The sequence below is a fragment of the Dendrobates tinctorius genome, unplaced genomic scaffold, assembly GCF_039654945.1.
Source record: "Dendrobates tinctorius isolate UK_male_01 unplaced genomic scaffold, ASM3965494v1 ptg000538l, whole genome shotgun sequence".
Classification (NCBI taxonomy): Eukaryota; Metazoa; Chordata; class Amphibia; order Anura; family Dendrobatidae; genus Dendrobates; species Dendrobates tinctorius.
This window is the reverse complement of record NW_027362197.1, coordinates 99,471-119,664: the sequence shown is the minus strand read 5'-3', so window position 1 is coordinate 119,664 and position 20,194 is coordinate 99,471.

Here is a 20,194-nt window from a genome sequence, read left to right as displayed (position 1 = left end):
CATCACCCCCTTCCCTGTACAGCCACCACCACACAGACCCCCAGTATCACCCCCTTCCCTGTACAGCCCCCACCACACACAGACCCCCAGCATCATCCCCTTCCCTGTACAGCCCCCACCACACACAGACCCCCAGCATCACCCCCTTCCCTGTACAGCCCCCACCACACACAGATCCCCTTCCCTGTACAGCCCCCACCACACACAGACCCCCAGCATCATCCCCTTCCCTGTACAGCCCCCACCACACACAGACCCCCAGCATCACCCCCTTCCCTGTACAGCCCCCACCACACACAGATCCCCTTCCCTGTACAGCCCCCACCACACACAGACCCCCAGCATCACCCCCTTCCCTGTACAGCCCCCACCACACACAGATCCCCAGCATCACCCCCTTCCCTGTACAGCCCCCACCACACAGATCCCCAGCATCATCCCCTTCCCTATACAGCCCCCACCACACAGACCCCCAGCATCACCCCCTTCCCTGTACAGCCCCCACCACACACAGACCCCCAGCATCACCCCCTTCCCTGTACAGCCCCCACCACACACAGACCCCCAGCATCATCCCCTTCCCTGTACAGCCCCCACCACACACAGACCCCCAGCATCACCCCCTTCCCTGTACAGTCCCCACCACACACAGACCCCCAGCATCACCCCCTTCCCTGTACAGCCCCCACCACACACAGACCCCCAGCATCATCCCCTTCCCTGTACAGCCCCCACCACACACAGATCCCCAGCATCATCCCCTTCCCTGTACAGTCCCCACCACACACAGATCCCCAGCATCATCCCCTTCCCTGTACAGCCCCCACCACACACAGACCCACAGCATCACCCCCTTCCCTGTACAGCCCCCACCACACACAGACCCCCAGCATCACACCCTTCCCTGTACAGTCCCCACCACACACAGACCCCCAGCATCACCCCCTTCCCTGTACAGCCCCCACCACACACAGACCCCCAGCATCATCCCCTTCCCTGTACAGCCCCCACCACACACAGATCCCCAGCATCATCCCCTTCCCTGTACAGTCCCCACCACACACAGATCCCCAGCATCATCCCCTTCCCTGTACAGTCCCCACCACACACAGACCCCCAGCATCACCCCCTTCCCTGTACAGCCCCCACCACACACAGACCCCCAGCATCATCCCCTTCCCTGTACAGCCCCCACCACACACAGATCCCCAGCATCATCCCCTTCCCTGTACAGCCCCCACCACACACAGACCCCCAGCATCACCCCCTTCCCTGTACAGCCCCCACCACACACAGACCCCTAGCATCATCCCCTTCCCTGTACAGCCCCCACCACACACAGATCCCCAGCATCATCCCCTTCCCTGTACAGCCCCCACCACACACAGACCCCCAGCATCATCCCCTTCCCTGTACAGCCCCCACCACACACAGACCCCCAGCATCACCCCCTACCCTGTACAGTCCCCACCACACACAGATCCCCAGCATCACCCCCTTCCCTGTACAGCCCCCACCACACACAGATCCCCAGCATCACCCCCTTCCCTGTACAGCCCCCACCACACACAGATCCCCAGCATCACCCCCTTCCCTGTACAGCCCCCACCACACACAGACCCCCAGCATCACCTTTTCCCTGTACAGGCCTCACCACACACAGTCCCCCAGCATCATCCCCATCCCTGTACAGCCCCCACCACACACAGACCCCCAGCATCACCCCCTTCCCTGTAAAGCCCCCACCACACACAGATCCCCATCATCATCCCCTTCCCTGTACAGCCCTCACCACACACAGACCTCCAGCATCATCCCCATCCCTGTACAGCCCCCACCACACACAGACCCCCAGCATCATCCCTTTCCCTGTACAGCCCCCACCACACACAGACCCCCAGCATCACCCCCTTCCATGTACAGCCCCCACCACACCAGACCCCCAGCATCACCCCCTTCACTGTACAGCCCCCACCACACACAGATCCCCAGCATCATCCCCTTCCCTGTACAGCCCCCACCACACCAGACCCCCAGCATCATCCCCTTCCCTGTACAGCCCCCACCACACACAGATCCCCAGCATCATCCCCTTCCCTGTACAGCCCCCAACACACACAGACCCCCAGCATCATCCCCTTCCCTGTACAGTCCCCACCACACACAGAACCCCAGCATCACCCCCTTCCGTGTACAGCCCCCACCACACAGACCCCCAGCATCATCCCCTTCCGTGTACAGCCCCCACCACACAGACCCCCAGCATCATCCCCTTCCCTGTACAGTCCCAACCACACACAGACCCCCAGCATCATCCCCTTCCCTGTACAGCCCCCACCACACACAGATCCCCAGCATCATCCCCTTCCCTGTACAGCTCTCACCACACACAGACCCCCAGCAACATCCCCATCCCTGTACAGCCCCCACCACACACAGACCCCCAGCATCATCCCCTTCCCTGTACAGCCCCCACCACACACAGATCCCCAGCATCACCCCCTTCCCTGTACAGCCCCCACCACACACAGACCCCCAGCATCACCCCCTTCCCTGTACAGCCCCCACCACACACAGACCCCCAGCATCACCCCCTTCCCTGTACAGCCCCCACCACACACAGACCCCCAGCATCACCCCCTTCCCTGTACAGCCCCCACCACACACAGACCCCCAGCATCACCCCCTTCCCTGTACAGCCCCCACCACACACAGACCCCCAGCATCACCCCTTTCTCTGTACAGCCCCCACCACACACAGATCCCCAGCATCACCCCCTTCCCTGTACAGCCACCACCACAGACCCCCAGCATAATCCCCTTCCCTGTACAGCCACCACCACACAGACCCCCAGCATCACCCCCTTCCCTGTACAGCCCCCACCACACAGACCCCCAGCATCACCCCCTTCCCTGTACAGCCCCCACCACACACAGACCCCCAGCATCACCCCCTTCCCTGTACAGCCCCCACCACACACAGACCCCCAGCATCACCCCCTTCCCTGTACAGCCCCCACCACACACAGATCCCCAGCATCACCCCTTCTCTGTACAGCCCCCACCACACACAGATCCCCAGCATCATCCCCTTCCCAGTACAGCCCCCACCACACACAGACCCCCAACATCACCCCCTTCCCTGTACAGCCCCCACCACACACAGACCCCCAGCATCACCCCCTTCCCTGTACAGCCCCCACCACACAGACCCCCAGCATCATCCCCTTCCCTGTACAGCCCCCACCATACACAGACCCTCAGCATCACCCCTTTCTCTGTACAGCCCCCACCACACACAGATCCCCAGCATCACCCCCTTCCCTGTACAGCCACCACCACAGACCCCCAGCATAATCCCCTTCCCTGTACAGCCACCACCACACAGACCCCCAGCATCACCCCCTTCCCTGTACAGCCCCCACCACACAGACCCCCAGCATCACCCCCTTCCCTGTACAGCCCCCACCACACACAGACCCCCAGCATCACCCCCTTCCCTGTACAGCCCCCACCACACACAGACCCCCAGCATCACCCCCTTCCCTGTACAGCCCCCACCACACACAGATCCCCACCATCACCCCTTCTCTGTACAGCCCCCACCACACACAGATCCCCAGCATCATCCCCTTCCCAGTACAGCCCCCACCACACACAGACCCCCAACATCACCCCCTTCCCTGTACAGCCCCCACCACACACAGACCCCCAGCATCACCCCCTTCCCTGTACAGCCCCCACCACACAGACCCCCAGCATCATCCCCTTCCCTGTACAGCCCCCACCACACACAGACCCCCAGCATCATCCCCTTCCCTGTACAGCCCCCACCACACACAGACCCCCAGCATCATCCCCTTCCCTGTACAGTCCCCACCACACACAGACCCCCAGCATAACCCCCTTCCCTGTACAGCCCCCACCACACACAGACCCCCAGCATCATCCCCTTCCCTGTACAGCCCCCACCACACACAGACCCCCAGCATCACCCCCTTCCCTGTACAGCCCCCAGCACACACAGATCCCCTTCCCTGTACAGCCCCCACCACACACAGACCCCCAGCATCATCCCCTTCCCTGTACAGCCCCCACCACACACAGACCCCCAGCATCACCCCCTTCCCTGTACAGCCCCCACCACACACAGATCCCCTTCCCTGTACAGCCCCCACCACACACAGACCCCCAGCATCACCCCCTTCCCTGTACAGCCCCCACCACACACAGATCCCCAGCATCACCCCCTTCCCTGTACAGCCCCCACCACACAGATCCCCAGCATCATCCCCTTCCCTATACAGCCCCCACCACACAGACCCCCAGCATCACCCCCTTCCCTGTACAGCCCCCACCACACACAGACCCCCAGCATCACCCCCTTCCCTGTACAGCCCCCACCACACACAGACCCCCAGCATCATCCCCTTCCCTGTACAGCCCCCACCACACACAGACCCCCAGCATCACCCCCTTCCCTGTACAGTCCCCACCACACACAGACCCCCAGCATCACCCCCTTCCCTGTACAGCCCCCACCACACACAGACCCCCAGCATCATCCCCTTCCCTGTACAGCCCCCACCACACACAGATCCCCAGCATCATCCCCTTCCCTGTACAGTCCCCACCACACACAGATCCCCAGCATCATCCCCTTCCCTGTACAGCCCCCACCACACTCAGACCCACAGCATCACCCCCTTCCCTGTACAGCCCCCACCACACACAGACCCCCAGCATCACCCCCTTCCCTGTACAGTCCCCACCACACACAGACCCCCAGAATCACCCCCTTCCCTGTACAGCCCCCACCACACACAGACCCCCAGCATCATCCCCTTCCCTGTACAGCCCCCACCACACACAGATCCCCAGCATCATCCCCTTCCCTGTACAGTCCCCACCACACACAGACCCCCAGCATCACCCCCTTCCCTGTACAGCCCGCACCACACACAGACCCCCAGCATCATCCCCTTCCCTGTACAGCCCCCACCACACACAGATCCCTAGCATCATCCCCTTCCCTGTACTGCCCCCACCACACACAGACCCCCAGCATCACCCCCTTCCCTGTACAGCCCCCACCACACACAGACCCCCAGCATCATCCCCTTCCCTGTACAGCCCCCACCACACACAGATCCCCAGCATCATCCCCTTCCCTGTACAGCCCCCACCACACACAGACCCCCAGCATCATCCCCTTCCCTGTACAGCCCCCACCACACACAGACCCCCAGCATCACCCCCTTCCCTGTACAGTCCCAACCACACACAGATCCCCAGCATCACCCCCTTCCCTGTACAGCCCCCACCACACACAGATCCCCAGCATCACCCCCTTCCCTGTACAGACCCCACCACACACAGATCCCCAGCATCACCCCCTTCCCTGTACAGCCCCCACCACACACAGACCCCCAGCATCACCTTTTCCCTGTACAGCCCTCACCACACACAGTCCCCCAGCATCATCCCCATCCCTGTACAGCCCCCACCACACACAGACCCCCAGCATCACCCCCTTCCCTGTAAAGCCCCCACCACACACAGATCCCCATCATCATCCCCTTCCCTGTACAGCCCTCACCACACACAGACCCCCAGCATCATCCCTTTCCCTGTACAGCCCCCACCACACACAGACCCCCAGCATCATCCCTTTCCCTGTACAGCCCCCACCACACACAGACCCCCAGCATCACCCCCTTCCATGTACAGCCCCCACCACACCAGACCCCCAGCATCACCCCCTTCACTGTACAGCCCCCACCACACACAGACCCCCAGCATCATCCCCTTCCCTGTACAGCCCCCACACACAGATCCCCAGCATCATCTCCTTCCCTGTACAGCCCCCACCACACACAGACCCCCAGCATTATCCCCTTCCCTGTACAGCTCCCACCACACACAGATCCCCAGTATCACCCCCTTCCCTGTACAGCCCCCACCACACACAGAACCCCAGCATCACCCCCTTCCCTGTACAGCCGCCACCACACACAGACCCCCAGCATCACCCCCTTCCCTGTACAGCACCCACCACACACAGACCCCCAGCATCATCCCCTTCCCTGTACAGCCCCCACCACACACAAATCCCCAGCATCACCCCCTTCCCTGTACAGCCCCCACCACACACAGACCCCCAGCATCATCCCCATCCCTGTACATCCCCCACCACACACAGACCCCCAGCATCATCCCCTTCCCTGTACAGCCCCCACCACACACAGACCCCCAGTATCATCCCCTTCCCTGTACAGTCCCCACCACACACAGACCCCCAGCATCATCCCCTTCCCTGTACAGTCCCCACCACACACAGACCCCCAGCATCATCCCCTTCCCTGTACAGCCCCCACCACACACAGACCCCCAGCATCATCCCCTTCCCTGTACAGTCCCCACCACACACAGACCCCCAGTATCATCTCCTTCCCTGTACAGCCCCCACCACACACAGACCCCCAGCATCATCCCCTTCCCTGTACAGCCCCCACCACACACAGACCCCCAGCATCACCCCCTTCCCTGTACAGCCCCACCACACACAGACCCCCAGCATCACCCCCTTCCCTGTACAGCCCTCACCACACACAGACCCCCAGCATCACCCCCTTCCCTGTACAGCCCCACCACACACAGACCCCCAGCATCATCCCCTTCCCTGTACAGCCCCCACCACACACAGACCCCCAGCATCACCCCCTTCCCTGTACAGTCCCCACCACACACAGACCCCCAGCATCACCCCCTTCCCTGTACAGCCCTCACCACACACAGACCCCCAGCATCACCCCCTTCCCTGTACAGCCCCACCACACACAGACCCCCAGCATCATCCCCTTCCCTGTACAGTCCCCACCACACACAGACCCCCAGTATCATCCCCTTCCCTGTACAGTCCCCACCACACACAGACCCCCAGCATCATCCCCTTCCCTGTACAGTCCCCACCACACACAGACCCCCAGCATCATCCCCTTCCCTGTACAGCCCTCACCACACACAGACCCCCAGCATCATCTCCTTCCCTGTACAGCCCCCACCACACACAGACCCCCAGCATCATCTCCTTCCCTGTAAAGCCCCCACCACACACAGACCCCCAGCATCACCCCCTTCCCTGTACAGCCCCCACCACAAACAGACCCCCAGCATCACCCCCTTCCCTGTACAGCCCCCACCACACACAGACCCCCAGCATCATCCCCTTCCCTGTACAGCCCCAACCACACACAGACCCCCAGCATCACCTTTTCCCTGTACAGCCCCCACCACACACAGACCCCCAGCATCACCCCCTTCCCTGTACAGCCCCCACCACACAGACCCCCAGCATCATCCCCATCCCTGTACAGCCCCCACCACACACAGACCCCCAGCATCATCCCCTTCCCTGTACAGCCCCCACCACACACAGACCCCCAGCATCATCCCCTTCCCTGTACAGCCCCCACCACACACAGACCCCCAGCATCATCCCCTTCCCTGTACAGCCCCCACCACACACAGACCCCCAGCATCATCCCCTTCCCTGTACAGCCCCCACCACACACAGACCCCCAGCATCATCCCCTTCCCTGTACAGTCCCCACCACACACAGACCCCCAGCATCATCCCCTTCCCTGTACAGCCCCCACCACACACAGACCCCCAGCATCATCCCCTTCCCTGTACAGCCCTCACCACACACAGACCCACAGCATCATCTCCTTCCCTGTACAGCCCCCACCACACACAGATCCCCAGCATCACCCCCTTCCCTGTACAGCCCCCACCACACACAGACCCCCAGCATCATCCCCTTCCCTGTACAGCCCCCACCACACACAGAAACCCAGCATCACCCCCTTCCCTGTACAGCCCCCACCACACACAGACCCTCAGCATCATCCCCTTCCCTGTACAGCCCCACAACACAGACCCCCAGCATCACCCCCTTCCCTGTACAGCCCCCACCACACACAGATCCCCAGCATCACCCCCTTCCCTGTACAGCCCCCACCACACACAGATCCCCAGCATCATCCCCTTCCCTGTACAGTCTCCACCACACACAGACCCCCAGCATCACCCCCTTCCCTGTACAGTCCCCACCACACACAGATCCCCAGCATCATCCCCTTCCCTGTACAGCCCCCACCACACACAGATCCCCAGCATCACCCCCTTCCCTGTACAGCCCCCACCACACACAGATCCCCAGCATCACTCCTTCTCTGTACAGCCCCCACCACACACAGACCCCCAGCATCACCCCCTTCCCTGTACAGCCCCCACGACACACAGATCCCCAGCATCATCCCCTTCCCTGTACAGCCCCCACCACACACAGACCCCCAGCATCATCCCCTTCATTGTACAGCCCTCACCACACACAGACCCCCAGCATCATCCCCTTCCCTGTACAGCCCCCACCACACACAGACCCCCAGCATCATCCCCTTCCCTGTACAGCCCCCACCACACACAGACCCCCAGCATCATCCCCTTCCCTGTACAGCCACCACACACAGACCCCCAGTATCATCTCCTTCCATGTACAGCCCCCACCACACACAGACCCCCAGTATCATCTCCTTCCCTGTACAGCCCCCACCACACACAGACCCCCAGCATCATCCCCTTCCCTGTACAGCCCTCACCACACACAGACCCCCAGCATCATCCCCTTCCCTGTACAGCCCCCACCACACACAGACCCCAAGCATCACCCCCTTCCCTGTACAGCCCCCACCACACACAGACCCCCAGCATCATCCCCTTCCCTGTACAGCCCCCACCACACACAGACCCCCAGCATCACCCCCTTCCCTGTACAGCCACCACCACACACAGACCCCCAGCATCATCCCCTTCCCTGTACAGCCCCCACCACACACAGACCCCCAGCATCATCCCCTTCCCTGTACAGCCCCACCACACACAGACCCCCAGCATCACCCCCTTCCCTGTACAGCCACCACACACAGACCCCCAGTATCATGTCCTTCCCTGTACAGCCCCCACCACACACAGACCCCCAGCATCATCCCCTTCCCTGTACAGCCCCCACCACACACAGACCCCCAGCATCATCCCCTTCCCTGTACAGCCCCACCACACACAGACCCCCAGCATCACCCCCTTCCCTGTACAGCCACCACACACAGACCCCCAGTATCATGTCCTTCCCTGTACAGCCCCCACCACACACAGACCCCCAGCATCATCCCCTTCCCTGTACAGCCCTCACCACACAGACCCCCAGCATCATCCCCTTCCCTGTACAGTCCCCACCACACACAGATCCCCAGCATCATCCCCTTCCCTGTACAGCCCCCACCACACACAGACCCCCAGCATCATCCCCTTCCCTGTACAGCCCCCACCACACACAGATCCCCAGCATCATCCCCTTCCCTGTACAGCCCCCACCACACACAGACCCCCAGCATCATCCCCTTCCCTGTACAGCCCTCACCACACACAGACCCCCAGCATCATCCCCTTCCCTGTACAGCCCCCACCACACACAGACCCCCAGCATCATCCCCTTCCCTGTACAGCCCCCACCACACACAGACCCCCAGCATCATCCCCTTCCCTGTACAGCCACCACACACAGACCCCCAGTATCATCTCCTTCCCTGTACAGCCACCACACACAGACCCCCAGTATCATCTCCTTCCCTGTACAGCCCCCACCACACACAGACCCCCAGCATCATCCCCTTCCCTGTACAGCCCCCACCACACACAGACCCCCAGCATCACCCCCTTCCCTGTACAGCCCCACCACAGACCCCCAGCATCATCCCCTTCCCTGTACAGTCCCCACCACACACAGACCCCCAGTATCACCTCCTTCCCTGTACAGCCCCCACCACACACAGACCCCCAGCATCACCCCCTTCCCTGTACAGCCCTCACCACACACAGACCCCCAGCATCACCCCCTTCCCTGTACAGCCCTCACCACACACAGACCCCCAGCATCACCCCCTTCCCTGTACAGCCCCACCACACACAGACCCCCAGCATCATCCCCTTCCCTGTACAGTCCCCACCACACACAGACCCCCAGTATCATCTCCTTCCCTGTACAGCCCCCACCACACACAGACCCCCAGCATCATCCCCTTCCCTGTACAGCCCCCACCACACACAGACCCCCAGCATCACCCCCTTCCCTGTACAGCCCCACCACACACAGACCCCCAGCATCACCCCCTTCCCTGTACAGCCCTCACCACACACAGACCCCCAGCATCACCCCCTTCCCTGTACAGCCCCACCACACACAGACCCCCAGCATCATCCCCTTCCCTGTACAGCCCCCACCACACACAGACCCCCAGCATCACCCCCTTCCCTGTACAGTCCCCACCACACACAGACACCCAGCATCACCCCCTTCCCTGTACAGCCCTCACCACACACAGACCCCCAGCATCACCCCCTTCCCTGTACAGCCCCACCACACACAGACCCCCAGCATCATCCCCTTCCCTGTACAGTCCCCACCACACACAGACCCCCAGTATCATCCCCTTCCCTGTACAGTCCCCACCACACACAGACCCCCAGCATCATCCCCTTCCCTGTACAGTCCCCACCACACACAGACCCCCAGCATCATCCCCTTCCCTGTACAGCCCTCACCACACACAGACCCCCAGCATCATCTCCTTCCCTGTACAGCCCCCACCACACACAGACCCCCAGCATCATCTCCTTCCCTGTAAAGCCCCCACCACACACAGACCCCCAGCATCACCCCCTTCCCTGTACAGCCCCCACCACAAACAGACCCCCAGCATCACCCCCTTCCCTGTACAGCCCCCACCACACACAGACCCCCAGCATCATCCCCTTCCCTGTACAGCCCCAACCACACACAGACCCCCAGCATCACCTTTTCCCTGTACAGCCCCCACCACACACAGACCCCCAGCATCACCCCCTTCCCTGTACAGCCCCCACCACACAGACCCCCAGCATCATCCCCATCCCTGTACAGCCCCCACCACACACAGACCCCCAGCATCATCCCCTTCCCTGTACAGCCCCCACCACACACAGACCCCCAGCATCATCCCCTTCCCTGTACAGCCCCCACCACACACAGACCCCCAGCATCATCCCCTTCCCTGTACAGCCCCCACCACACACAGACCCCCAGCATCATCCCCTTCCCTGTACAGCCCCCACCACACACAGACCCCCAGCATCATCCCCTTCCCTGTACAGTCCCCACCACACACAGACCCCCAGCATCATCCCCTTCCCTGTACAGCCCTCACCACACACAGACCCCCAGCATCATCTCCTTCCCTGTACAGCCCCCACCACACACAGACCCCCAGCATCATCTCCTTCCCTGTACAGCCCCCACCACACACAGACCCCCAGCATCACCCCCTTCCCTGTACAGCCCCCACCACAAACAGACCCCCAGCATCACCCCCTTCCCTGTACAGCCCCCACCACAAACAGACCCCCAGCATCACCCCCTTCCCTGTACAGCCCCCACCACACACAGACCCCCAGCATCATCCCCTTCCCTGTACAGCCCCAACCACACACAGACCCCCAGCATCACCTTTTCCCTGTACAGCCCCCACCACACACAGACCCCCAGCATCACCCCCTTCCCTGTACAGCCCCCACCACACAGACCCCCAGCATCATCCCCATCCCTGTACAGCCCCCACCACACACAGACCCCCAGCATCATCCCCTTCCCTGTACAGCCCCCACCACACACAGACCCCCAGCATCATCCCCTTCCCTGTACAGCCCCCACCACACACAGACCCCCAGCATCATCCCCTTCCCTGTACAGCCCCCACCACACACAGACCCCCAGCATCATCCCCTTCCCTGTACAGCCCCCACCACACACAGACCCCCAGCATCATCCCCTTCCCTGTACAGCCCCCACCACACACAGACCCCCAGCATCATCCCCTTCCCTGTACAGCCCCCACCACACACAGACCCCCAGCATCATCCCCTTCCCTGTACAGCCCCCACCACACACAGACCCCCAGCATCATCCCCTTCCCTGTACAGCCCCCACCACACACAGACCCCCAGCATCACCTTTTCCCTGTACAGCACCCACCACATACATACCCCCAGCATCATCCCCTTCCCTGTACAGCCCCCACCACACACAGATCCCCAGCATCATCCCCATCCCTGTACAGCCCTCACCACACACAGATCCCCAGCATCATCCCCTTCCCTGTACAGCCCCCACCACACACAGATCCCCAGCATCATCCCCTTCCCTGTACAGCCCCCACCACACACAGATCCCCAGCATCACCCCCTTCCCTGTACAGCCCCCACACCACACACAGACCACCAGCATCACCCCCTTCACTGTACAGCCCCCACCACACACAGCCCCCCAGCATCACCTTTTCCCTGTACAGCCCCCACCACACACAGACCCCCAGCATCATCCCCTTCCCTGTACAGCCCCCACCACACACAGACCCCCAGCATCATCCCCTTCCCTGTACAGCCCCCACTACATACAGACCCCCAGCATCACCCCCTTCCCTGTACAGCCCCCACCACACAGATCCCCAGCATCATCACCTTCCCTGTACAGCCCCCACCACACAAACCCCCAGCATCATCCCCTTCCCTGTACAGCCCCCACCACACACAGACCCCCAGCATCATCCCCTTCCCTGTACAGTCCCCACCACACACAGACCCCCAGCATCATCCCCTTCCCTGTACAGCCCTCACCACACACAGACCCCCAGCATCATCTCCTTCCCTGTACAGCCCCCACCACACACAGACCCCCAGCATCATCTCCTTCCCTGTACAGCCCCCACCACACACAGACCCCCAGCATCACCCCCTTCCCTGTACAGCCCCCACCACAAACAGACCCCCAGCATCACCCCCTTCCCTGTACAGCCCCCACCACAAACAGACCCCCAGCATCACCCCCTTCCCTGTACAGCCCCCACCACACACAGACCCCCAGCATCATCCCCTTCCCTGTACAGCCCCAACCACACACAGACCCCCAGCATCACCTTTTCCCTGTACAGCCCCCACCACACACAGACCCCCAGCATCACCCCCTTCCCTGTACAGCCCCCACCACACAGACCCCCAGCATCATCCCCATCCCTGTACAGCCCCCACCACACACAGACCCCCAGCATCATCCCCTTCCCTGTACAGCCCCCACCACACACAGACCCCCAGCATCATCCCCTTCCCTGTACAGCCCCCACCACACACAGACCCCCAGCATCATCCCCTTCCCTGTACAGCCCCCACCACACACAGACCCCCAGCATCATCCCCTTCCCTGTACAGCCCCCACCACACACAGACCCCCAGCATCATCCCCTTCCCTGTACAGCCCCCACCACACACAGACCCCCAGCATCATCCCCTTCCCTGTACAGCCCCCACCACACACAGACCCCCAGCATCATCCCCTTCCCTGTACAGCCCCCACCACACACAGACCCCCAGCATCATCCCCTTCCCTGTACAGCCCCCACCACACACAGACCCCCAGCATCACCTTTTCCCTGTACAGCACCCACCACATACATACCCCCAGCATCATCCCCTTCCCTGTACAGCCCCCACCACACACAGATCCCCAGCATCATCCCCATCCCTGTACAGCCCTCACCACACACAGATCCCCAGCATCATCCCCTTCCCTGTACAGCCCCCACCACACACAGATCCCCAGCATCATCCCCTTCCCTGTACAGCCCCCACCACACACAGATCCCCAGCATCACCCCCTTCCCTGTACAGCCCCCACACCACACACAGACCACCAGCATCACCCCCTTCACTGTACAGCCCCCACCACACACAGCCCCCCAGCATCACCTTTTCCCTGTACAGCCCCCACCACACACAGACCCCCAGCATCATCCCCTTCCCTGTACAGCCCCCACCACACACAGACCCCCAGCATCATCCCCTTCCCTGTACAGCCCCCACTACATACAGACCCCCAGCATCACCCCCTTCCCTGTACAGCCCCCACCACACAGATCCCCAGCATCATCACCTTCCCTGTACAGCCCCCACCACACAAACCCCCAGCATCACCCCCTTCCCTGTACAGCCCCCACCACACACAGACCCCCAGCATCACCCCCTTCCCTGTACAGCCCCCACCACACACAGACCCCCAGCATCATCCCCTTCCCTGTACAGCCCCCACCACACACAGACCCCCAGCATCACCCCCTTCCCTGTACAGCCCCCACCACACACAGACCCCCAGCATCACCCCCTTCCCTGTACAGCCCCCACCACACACAGACCCCCAGCATCACCCCCTTCCCTGTACAGCCCCCACCACACACAGACCCCCAGCATCACCCCCTTCCCTGTACAGCCCCCACCACACACAGATCCCCAGCATCATCCCCTTCCCTGTACAGTCTCCACCACACACAGATCCCCAGCATCACCCCCTTCCCTGTACAGCCCCCACCACACAGACCCCCAGCATCATCCCCTTCCCTGTACAGCCTCCACCACACACAGACCCCCAGCATCATCCCCTTCCCTGTACAGCCCCCACCACACACAGATCCCCAGCATCATCCCTTTCCCTGTACAGCCCCCACCACACACAGACCCCCAGCATCATCTCCTTCCCTGTACAGTCCCCACCACACACAGACCCCCAGCATCACCCCCTTCTCTGTACAGCCCCCACCACACACAGACCCCCAGCATCATCCCCTTCCCTGTACAGCCCCCACCACACACAGACCCCCAGCATCATCCCCTTCCCTGTACAGCCCCCACCACACACAGACCCCCAGCATCACCCCCTTCCCTGTACAGCCCCCACCACACACAGATCCCCTTCCCTGTACAGCCCCCACCACACACAGACCCCCAGCATCACCCCCTTCCCTGTACAGCCCCCACCACACACAGATCCCCAGCATCACCCCCTTCCCTGTACAGCCCCCACCACACAGATCCCCAGCATCATCCCCTTCCCTATACAGCCCCCACCACACAGACCCCCAGCATCACCCCCTTCCCTGTACAGCCCCCACCACACACAGACCCCCAGCATCACCCCCTTCCCTGTACAGCCCCCACCACACACAGACCCCCAGCATCACCCCCTTCCCTGTACAGCCCCCACCACACAGACCCCTAGCATCATCCCCTTCCCTGTACAGCCCCCACCACACACAGACCCCCAGCATCACCCCCTTCCCTGTACAGTCCCCACCACACACAGACCCCCAGCATCACCCCCTTCCCTGTACAGCCCCCACCACACACAGACCCCCAGTATCATCCCCTTCCCTGTACAGCCCCCACCACACACAGATCCCCAGCATCATCCCCTTCCCTGTACAGTCCCCACCACACACAGATCCCCAGCATCATCCCCTTCCCTGTACAGCCCCCACCACACACAGACCCACAGCATCACCCCCTTCCCTGTACAGCCCCCACCACACACAGACCCCCAGCATCACCCCCTTCCCTGTACAGTCCCCACCACACACAGATCCCCAGCATCATCCCCTTCCCTGTACAGCCCCCACCACACACAGATCCCCAGCATCATCCCCTTCCCTGTACAGTCCCCACCACACACAGATCCCCAGCATCATCCCCTTCCCTGTACAGTCCCCACCACACACAGACCCCCAGCATCACCCCCTTCCCTGTACAGCCCCCACCACACACAGACCCCCAGCATCATCCCCTTCCCTGTACAGCCCCCACCACACACAGATCCCCAGCATCATCCCCTTCCCTGTACAGCCCCCACCACACACAGACCCCCAGCATCACCCCCTTCCCTGTACAGCCCCCACCACACAGACCCCCAGCATCATCCCCTTCCCTGTACTTCCCCCACCACACACAGACCCCAAGCATCATCCCCTTCCCTGTACAGCCCCCACCACACAGACCCCCAGCATCATCCCCTTCCCTGTACAGCCCCCACCACACAGATCCCCAGCATCACCCCCTTCCCTGTACAGCCCCCACCACACACAGATCCCCAGCATCACCCCCTTCCCTGTACAGCCCCCACCACACACAGACCCCCAGCATCACCCCCTTCCCTGTACAGCCCCCACCACACACAGACCCCCAGCATCACCCCCTTCCCTGTACAGTCCTCACCACACACAGACCCCCAGCATCATCCCCTTCCCTGTACAGCCCCCACCACACACAGATCCCCAGCATCACCCCCTTCCCTGTACAGCCCCACCACACACAGACCCCCAGCATCACCCCCTTCCCTGTACAGCCCTCACCACACACAGATCCCCAGCATCACCCCCTTCCCTGTACAGCCCCCACCACACAGACCCCCAGCATCATCCCCTTCCCTGTACAGCCCTCACCACACACAGATCCCCAGCATCACCCCCTTCCCTGTACAGCCACCACACAGACCCCCAGCATCATCCCCTTCCCTGTACAGCCCCCACCACACACAGACCCCCAGCATCACCCCCTTCCCTGTACAGCCACCACACAGACCCCCAGCATCATCCCCTTCCCTGTACAGCCCCCACCACACACAGATCCCCAGCATCATCCCCTTCCCTGTACAGCCCCCACCACACACAGACCCCCAGCATCACCCCCTTCCCTGTACAGCCCCCACCACACACAGATCCCCAGCATCACCGCCTTCCCTGTACAGCCCCCACCACACACAGATCCCCAGCATCATCCCCTTCCCTGTACAGCCCTCACCACACACAGATCCCCAGCATCATCCCCTTCCCTGTACAGCCCCACCACACACAGACCCCCAGCATCACCCCCTTCCCTGTACAGCCACCACACAGACCCCCAGCATCATCCCCTTCCCTGTACAGCCCCCACCACACACAGATCCCCAGCATCATCCCCTTCCCTGTACAGCCCCCACCACACACAGACCCCCAGCATCATCCCCTTCCCTGTACAGCCCCACCACACACAGACCCCCAGCATCATCCCCTTCCCTGTACAGCCCCCACCACACACAGACCCCCAGCATCACCCCCTTCCCTGTACAGCCCCCACCACACACAGACCCCCAGCATCATCCCCTTCCCTGTACAGCCCCCACCACACACAGACCCCCAGCATCACCCCCTTCCCTGTACAGCCCCCACCACACACAGACCCCCAGCATCATCCCCTTCCCTGTACAGCCCTCACCACACAGATCCCCAGCATCACCCCCTTCCCTGTACAGCCCCCACCACACACAGACCCCCAGCATCACCCCCTTCCCTGTACAGCCCCCACCACACACAGACCCCCAGCATCACCCCCTTCCCTGTACAGCCCCCACCACACACAGACCCCCAGCATCACTCCCTTCCCTGTACAGCCCCCACCACACACAGACCCCCAGCATCATCTCCTTCCCTGTACAGCCCCCACCACACAGATCCCCAGTATCACCCCCTTCCCTGTACAGCCCCCACCACACACAGACCCCCAGCATCATCCCCTTCCCTGTACAGCCCCCACCACACACAGACCCCCAGCATCATCCCCTTCCCTGTACAGCCCCCACCACACAGATCCCCAGCATCACCCCCTTCCCTGTACAGCCCCCACCACACACAGACCCCCAGCATCACCCCCTTCCCTGTACAGCCCCCACCACACACAGACCCCCAGCATCACCCCCTTCCCTGTACAGCCCCCACCACACACAGACCCCCAGCATCACTCCCTTCCCTGTACAGCCCCCACCACACACAGACCCCCAGCATCATCTCCTTCCCTGTACAGCCCCCACCACACACAGACCCCCAGCATCACCCCCTTCCCTGTACAGCCCCCACCACACACAGACCCCCAGCATCATCTCCTTCCCTGTACAGCCCCCACCACACACAGACCCCCAGCATCACCCCCTTCCCTGTACAGCCCCCACCACACAGACCCCCAGCATCATCTCCTTCCCTGTACAGCCCCCACCACACACAGATCCCCAGCATCATCTCCTTCCCTGTACAGCCCCCACCACACACAGACCCCCAGCATCATCCCCTTCCCTGTACAGCCCCCACCACACAGATCCCCAGCATCACCCCCTTCCCTGTACAGCCCCCACCACACACAGACCCCCAGCATCACCCCCTTCCCTGTACAGCCCCCACCACACACAGACCCCCAGCATCACCCCCTTCCCTGTACAGCCCCCACCACACACAGACCCCCAGCATCACTCCCTTCCCTGTACAGCCCCCACCACACACAGACCCCCAGCATCATCTCCTTCCCTGTACAGCCCCCACCACACACAGACCCCCAGCATCACCCCCTTCCCTGTACAGCCCCCACCACACAGACCCCCAGCATCATCTCCTTCCCTGTACAGCCCCCACCACACACAGACCCCCAGCATCATCCCCTTCCCTGTACAGCCCCCACCACACAGATCCCCAGCATCACCCCCTTCCCTGTACAGCCCCCACCACACACAGACCCCCAGCATCATCTCCTTCCCTGTACAGCCCCCACCACACAGATCCCCAGCATCATCCCCTTCCCTGTACAGCCCCCACCACACATAGACCCCCAGCATCATCCCCTTCCCTGTACAGCCCCCACCACACACAGACCCCCAGCATCATCCCCATCCCTGTACAGTCCCCACCACACACAGATCCCCAGCATCATCCCCTTCCCTGTACAGCCCCCACCACACACAGACCCCCAGCATCATCCCCTTCCCTGTACAGCCCCCACCACACAGACCCCCAGCATCACCCCCTTCCCTGTACAGCCCCCACCACACACAGACCCCCAGCATCATCCCCTTCCCTGTACAGCCCCCACCACACACAGACCCCCAGTATCACCTCCTTCCCTGTACAGCCCCCACCACACAGATCCCCAGCATCACCCCCTTCCCTGTACAGCCCCCACCACACACAGACCCCCAGCATCATCCCCTTCCCTGTACAGCCCTCACCACACACAGACCCCCAGCATCATCCCCTTCCCTGTACAGCCCCCACCACACACAGACCCCCAGCATCATCCCCTTCCCTGTACAGCCCTCACCACACACAGATCCCCAGCATCACCCCCTTCCCTGTACAGCCCCCACCACACACAGACCCCCAGCATCACCCCCTTCCCTGTACAGCCCCCACCACACACAGACCCCCAGCATCACCCCCTTCCCTGTACAGCCCCCACCACACACAGACCCCCAGCATCATCCCCTTCCCTGTACAGCCCCCACCACACAGACCCCCAGCATCACCCCCTTCCCTGTACAGCCCCCACCACACACAGACCCCCAGCATCATCCCCTTCCCTGTACAGCCCCCACCACACACAGACCCCCAGCATCATCCCCTTCCCTGTACAGCCCCCACCACACACAGACCCCCAGCATCATCCCCTTCCCTGTACAGTCCCCACCACACACAGATCCCCAGCATCATCCCCTTCCCTGTACAGCCCCCACCACACACAGACCCCCAGCATCATCCCCTTCCCTGTACAGCCCCCACCACACACAGATCCCCAGCATCATCCCCCACCACACACAGACCCCCAGCATCATCCCCTTCCCTGTACAGCCCCCACCACACACAGACCCCCAGCATCATCCCCTTCCCTGTACAGCCCCCACCACACACAGACCCCCAGCATCATCCCCTTCCCTGTACAGTCCCCACCACACACAGATCCCCAGCATCATCCCCTTCCCTGTACAGCCCCCACCACACACAGACCCCCAGCATCATCCCCTTCCCTGTACAGCCCCCACCACACACAGACCCCCAGCATCACCCCCTTCCCTGTACAGCCCCCACCACACACAGACCCCCAGCATCACCCCCTTCCCTGTACAGCCCCCACCACACACAGACCCCCAGCATCATCCCCTTCCCTGTACAGCCCCCACCACACAGACCCCCAGCATCACCCCCTTCCCTGTACAGCCCCCACCACACACAGACCCCCAGCATCATCCCCTTCCCTGTACAGCCCCCACCACACACAGACCCCCAGCATCATCCCCTTCCCTGTACAGCCCCCACCACACACAGACCCCCAGCATCATCCCCTTCCCTGTACAGTCCCCACCACACACAGATCCCCAGCATCATCCCCTTCCCTGTACAGCCCCCACCACACACAGACCCCCAGCAT